The sequence below is a fragment of the Marmota marmota genome, unplaced genomic scaffold (assembly GCF_001458135.2).
Source record: "Marmota marmota marmota unplaced genomic scaffold, marMar, whole genome shotgun sequence".
Taxonomy (NCBI): Eukaryota; Metazoa; Chordata; class Mammalia; order Rodentia; family Sciuridae; genus Marmota; species Marmota marmota.
The window spans coordinates 52,303,685-52,310,872 of NW_026000229.1; positions in this window are offsets into that span (position 1 = coordinate 52,303,685).

The following is a 7,188-nucleotide window of genomic DNA, read 5'->3' on the forward strand; positions in this document are numbered from 1 at the left end:
CTCGTCACCCTGGCAGCTCTCCCGCCCGTCACCCGGCGCGCTGCTGCCCGAACAGCGCCCCCTCACCTCCGACGCCCACCGGGGTCAGGGACCGGTGTGGACGCTCCACCTGGCCGCTGACTCTCATCATTAACCCTTGGGCGTCCCTTCTCCGAAGAGTAGACACCCCCAACTCCACTGAGGGAAAAGATGTTTGATCCGGGGGCATGAGAGGAGAAGGTGAAAGGGTGGCCAGAGGCGCGGGGGCCAGGGTTGGGGGTAGGAGAAATCCAAGGGGATCTAAGGGCTTTTAGATGGAGAGATGTGCACTATCGCTTGGGAGAGGACACTACTGGGGTGGCCCCGGCCTTGATCCATTCTTGGAGTCTACACCACCTTGGGTCTGTTGATATGCAAGTGTTCTTAGGCATTAGTCAATTCTTGCTATTTGCCTGGACCACCAAGAGTCTTTTTATTTTTATTTTTTTAAGAAATAAAAAAAGAATGACTCCCCAGCAGGTGGTATGTGGCGTGGTTAACCCAGGTTTTGTGGACATAAAGATTTTAAGAGTTCAAACCTCCAAACCTGACAATCCATGCGGACACTCCATCATCCTACTGAAAATATCAAAGGCTTGGGAGCCGTAGCTGTGCACATCATGTTTGTTTTAGCAAATCCAAATGCTCTGTGGAGAAATGATTTTCTCCTTTATCGCCAAAAACATCAGAAGAGAGGCCCTTCAAACTGTAAATATCTGGATGAATGAAAGTTTTAGCTTCAGTCTAGAGACTTTCCTTCTGAGCAGAATGTACTCAGAGCTGTGTGATCCTGGGGAACATTGCCCATCAGGTGCAGCAACTCAGTGATGCTTCCTCTATTCATACTTTGCAGGCACAGCTTCCTGAAAAAAGATAAATCTTCAAAATTTTCCTCTCATAAAGGAAAGGGTGCATGTGTATTAGTGGTAGGTGTGGAACAGGTGTGTGTGTGTGTGTGTGTGCGTGCGCGCGTGCAGTTCATCAGTTTAGAGGTCACTATGTCCACCTTCCATGTAGAGCCACTTTAAGATGTTCCTGCCAATTTTCACATTTCTAAAGCTTAAGATAGAAAAAAAAAGAGTCAAATCCAGGACCTCTCTCAGAAATGTCTAAAGAACCTGTCCACTCTGTCTCCAAGCAATTTCCCCATTGTGTGTGGGCCTTTAGGAGGAAATAAATATGCAAGATTTTTTAAAGGTGAATTAGGTTTAAACATGTGAGCATGAAGTATTAATTTTCACAAAGTCTTGAGTGTTTTTATCCAGACACAAAGCCTAGCACAGCATTTTGAGAACAAAGTGAATCTGCATGATTGTGGCTGGAAGAAAAGTCCATGAAGAAACCAATTTCCTCCTACACATGCTTTCTGGGTTAGGAAAGAAGGGTAGAAGAAACTTAAAGTTCAAAGGAACAAAGGGGAAAATACGACCCTAGTGCAATGGTAACAGCTAAATATTTAAAGCAAAAATGAAAAGATTATACATTTACACCTCCACCCAAAGTAATTTTTATCATAATTTTGTTAGTTTTATTATTTTTATAGCAAACCTTATATAAAATGTATATATTGCACAGAGGAAATATGTTGGTTGCATTAATTTCAAATGTCTCTTTTGCTTAAAGTCCCTTTAAAACATAATTTTCCCATATTCATCATAATATATAGCTATGTATGCATTCAGTAAGAGATAAATTAGGAAATAATTCAAGCAAAAACCTTGTAATGTAGCAAGAATATGAATATGCAGAGCTTAAATGCAAGTGATTTTGTCCCATTCATATTTACAACTTACCTTGCCACAATTAATATACTTAAATTCTTTTATTGCCTTTTCTTTGTGGAGTGCCTACTGGGATAGAACTCAACAGCACTCTAACCCTGAGCTACATCCCCAGTCTTTTTATTTATTTATTTTTTATTTTGAGACAGGCTTTCGCTGAGTTTCTGAGGGTCTCACAGAGTTGCTAAGGCTGGTCTCGAATTCATGATCCTCCTGTCTCAGTCTCCTGAGTTGCTGGGATGGCCTGGCTGATGTATTTAAATTCTAAATTACACTTTTGTGTTAAATTGTTATCTTCTTCCTAGTTTTGATTTGTTTTCAGAAAATTCTGGAGAAGTACATAGAAATGTGTTTAACTAGGCCTGATCTTTCATACAATCAGCAAATTCAGCATATATTTAAATCATATAAATATTATTACCACCCTCAGCAATAAAAGAGAATAAAATCATGGCATTTGCAGGTAAATGGATGCAGTTGCAGAAGATAATGCTAAGTGAAATTAGCCAATCTCAAAAAAAACAAATGCTGAATGTTTTCTCTAATATAAGGAGTCTGACTCATAGTGGGGTAGGGAGGGGGAGCATGGGAGGAATAGAAGAATTCTAGATAGGGCAGAGGGATGGGAGGGAAAGAGAGGGGGCAGAGGGTTAGCAATGATGATGGAATGTGATGGACATCATTATCCAAAGTATATGTTTGAAGACATGAATTGGTGTGAATATACTTTGTCTACAAAAGAGATATGAAAAATTGTGCTGTATATGTGTAATAAGAATTGTAATGCATTCTGCTGTCATGTATTTAAAAAATAAAATCAATTAAAATATATATTATACCCCCAAGTATTAATGTTTTCTAAGAAATATATACACATACACAGACTGAGCTGGAAATAAAATTTGAATAGCAGAGCATTTTACAAATGTTTTTGTCATCATCTGAAACAGGATAAATGTAAATGATAAATATAAGCAGTTGCTATAATGTAGGACACTTTTTATGGAGGAAACTCAAATCCTACAATCATAAATTGATCCTCGGTAAAAGGTAAATTTCTTGTATCGATAAGCACTCATGGCATATATGATAGAAGGCCTTAACCTCTCAACTGTTATTTTTACACATCATTTTTAAATTATAGAAGTTATTTTGAGGAGAGGAGAATTTTAAAATATTTCTATATGCTTAGATGCTCAGTCTACCAATTTTCACAAATCCAAATACAAAAGTTCAAGTTTATAAAATGTGAATTGTATATTTGAAAAAATGAAGAAAGGATATAATTTAGCAAACAAAAATTGGAAATAGCCGTTTGATTCACAAAAGGGTTCATCTTGGTAGCCTTCACACAGACCCTGGTCATTACAAATCATTCACAGAATTTCAGTTGTGTGCAATTTTTAAGGAATGTCTTTAATGCATTAAGCTAATGATATTTGTCTGTGGTTAAATGTGAGTTTTGAAATGTGGACCATTATTTATTTTGATCATCTGATCAAGTCGGATTCGATATTTTTAAAAGGCAAGTCGTTTGTAATATAGTTCATGTGATGGGCATCTACAGTACTTGTGTCTGACACTAAAATAACCATTCAAAGTAATAATATTAAAAACCAAGTATCATCACTGGGTATAAATTCTATTTAGATAAGCAATCTGTCACAAAATCATTTTAAAATACCACATTAAACTTTACATTTTTAAAAGGGCTAGTAAAATAAAATTCATGGAGTCTTGTCTTCCATACTGTTATTCTGGGTATCAGAAGATCTTAGTTTAAGTCCTCTTCCCATGGCAGAACATAGTATCTTTCAGGCTCCCTATTGGAAGTTACAGATGAAAGAAGCTGACAGGAAGGGGAATGACTTTCCTCTTTTGAGAAGTTAATATAGTGGACCTACCTCCTCAGGCTAAAAGAAATTTGGCTGCTTGGAAAGCCAAGCAAGTTTAAGCTTTTCTATTTGAGGGCAAATTTTGCCTTGTAAAATCATCGGCTTTGTTCACAAAGAGTTGACCCCAAGTATTTTATACAGTGTTAATGTTGAAAATGTTAATGTTCTAGCCAAACTGGTGCTAAGAAATGGCTCCTGGGAAGGAAAAAAATAAGGTCTTAATATTCCATTTTCAGGAAAGCTGTTTTGAGCATCTATCAACTTGTCATCTGTTCCATTGGGAATGTTCACTTTGTATTCCAGTCTTAGGCGATGGCAGGCACTGTTAACTTACCATTCAGCTGAAAGGGGTTGGGAGCCCAGCACTATGGGTGTCTGTCTGGTTAATTAGGGCAAAGTCCATTCTTCATTGACTTCAGATGCCAGGCTCCACCCCAGGGCTGTCTTATGAGGCTTGACTCTATGGAAATGCATTAAATGCTTTGAAGTGTTTTAAGTAATTTCAACAAACATTAAATTTTAGAATTTGCTCGTGGCTTCTCTCTCTCTCTCTCTCTCTCTCTCTCTCTCTCTCTCTCTCTCTCTCTCTTTCCAGCTCTCTCTGTGTCTGTCTCTATCTCTTTCTATATTTCTCTGTTTCTTTGTGTTTCTCCCTCTCCATCTCCGCCCCCCCTTTCCCCTCAGCAGAATAGCACAGTGGTTTGGAGCAAGGACTTTGGAGCCAGATTCCCAGGGATCATGTCTGACATCACCATTTTCTAACTGGTTACCTCTGGTAAGTCTCTTGAACTATCTACAACTCAATGTTTTCATCTTTAAAATAAAAATAAGAAAGATATTGTACTTTTTATGGAACTATTGCGAATATTAAATCATTTTTATTCATAATGAGCAGACAGCAGTGACCGTCACATGTGTCATAAACACTATTATTTTATTCTATGCCAACAAAGAACCTTCTGAGCTTTGGTTTTCTCCTCTGTAAAATGAGCTCATACACTCAACCTGTAAGTATCGCTGTGATGGTTAAGTGAGATAATGTATAAAAATAGCTTACCAAAGTCAGTCACAGTGTAGATGCACACGATTATCAATTTCCTTCTCCCAACCCCACCCCAGTTCTGTCCATTATTTATTGCTAAAGTTAATTCACACTTGAACATTTCATTCAAATTGTTGGGAATTTCTCAGTGGCCGTTCTTTCCAGATCTCTTGTAATCCTTTCAACAATGAAAATAATCACAGGAGGCAGGTCTTACGTGCCAGTGGGACGGGTGAGATTCCATGAAGAGGAGCTGCTCCTTGTCAGCAGTTCTTCCTGGAGGAACAATGAGGACAGGAAGAGTTGCTTCATAATGGGAGGGAGATAAAGACTGGTGGTCCCCAGTTGTGGGCAGAATCCAAGTCCTGCTGGGTGACTTTACCCTAGGGAAGTGCAACAGTCTCAGAGGGATCACTGTGTGGTGATCTACTGGAGGCTGGACCCCTGGGCTTCCCACCTTCAGCAATGAATCTGGTTTGCCCCAGCTTATCCAGAGCAGCTAAGCCACGCCCCCCCCCCCCAGAGGGATCATGTATAGACTTGATTAATACATGACTCAACGGTGCCCAGTGGACTGAAGACTCAGGAGCATCTGCCTTGGGTTTGATTTTAGCTCAAGATCTCCCCTGATTGCATAACCTTGCAACACAGAAACCCCTATAATACTGAGATTGCATTTCCCACTGTATTTATTGGAAATGGGAACTCAGAGTAAGATTTACAGTAATCTAAAGTAAATAAAGATTTTTTAAAAACCTTTTCTGAACAGCTGTGTTGTTGCTGTTTATGTATTCCAACCTGCTACATACTCATTTTACAAATAAGCCTTCTGTAATTTAAATGTCTAAAAAATGCTAGACATGCCACAATCTCAAACCTGCTGCATATTATTTATCACATAAGGTTTTATGTAACAGTAACTGCTAAAAAGTGCTAAACCTGTTGGGGTAGTCATTAGTACTATTTGCCAAATATTAATAGTCTTCCCACATTTTAAGTTTAGTACACAACTGCACTTCCTGCCCCCTTGTGGTTGTTGGAGGCTTTGCGACTAATTCCAGTGGTGAACAAAAAGGAACAATTGTCATCCAGCCAGAGCTGATAGAAGACACTCTGTGTTCTCTCTTTTCCTCTGGCATCATGACCATCAATATTCAAGATGACTTTGATACAGAAAAAATAAAGTTACTGAAAAAAAATCAAAAGGAGTTTGAATTCCTTCCATACACACTACATTTAACTTTGAAATCCTATTCTCTTTATCCTTTGTTTTCCAAAAAACATATTATATATGATTAAGTATCACCAGTTCCTAAAACAATTTATCCATAAGCCATCCTGAAGACAAAATAAATTGTTGGAAAGAAACACTATGAATGGAACAGAAATTAGAGAGAATAGAACATATAAAATTCATTAGAATGAATCAATAGGATAGAGAGACCAGAAAATATGCTCAATACATCCACATCTTGAATGATAACTGTTGCCAAAAGCAATCTCAGACATGACTTTGCCTTTTGTTTCAAGAACTTTTAATTTTCAGAAGATAATATTTACAAAGTTTTATTTATCATTATTTTCAACATCTGTAATACTCATCAACAGAATTTGCTGTTCAAATACCCTGAGACCATACAGAAGCAGTAAGCTGGACATTTATCTTTTCTTTTTTTCTTTTTTAGATATCCAGCTGATACTAAAGAAGATCACTAATGTTCCAGAAAGAGCATCCCTCTCAAGTGAGGAGCTAAAATGATTGTAGCAAACTCTTTTCATTTTCCCTTACCTCATCTTTGGAACAACGAACTCTGTGTGGATTCCCATCGACTTCAAACAAATGCATCCTGAGAGCATCTCACCTCTTGCCAGTATCTTGAACCTTTAGCCTCCTACCTCCGAGGCTTCTCGGTTGATGCTGAGACATAAAAGTATACCTGCTTGGCTTAAGCTTGTGTAACTTGAAAGTGTGGGAAACAGACATAACACTGGGCAAACCTGTGATAATGGTAGATAGTAGCTCTATTTGAATGTACTACCCTAAGCTGTCACTCACACAGCTTCTTGCCCACAAGATCAAGTGAACAGTCAGACTGGTCAGTCTGAATGCTAAATTTATGGTTGGCTCAGTGATCTGTTCTCATAAATATATAAAATGGTACATAAGGCTCTGCCTCTGTCTCAAGCTCTATTTTATGCAGAACCCACATTAAGATGCTAATTTCTGAATGAATCAGAGATTATTATCTTATATACACATATAACTATATGACCAGTGGAATTCTACATCATGTGTAATCAGAAGAATGAGAAATTATACTCCATTATATATGATGTATCAAAGTACATTCTACTGTCATATATAACTAATTAAAACAAATTTTAAAATTATATTAAATGCTAATTTCCCAGTCTCTCAACTTGATAACTGGGACATGTCCCAGATCCACCA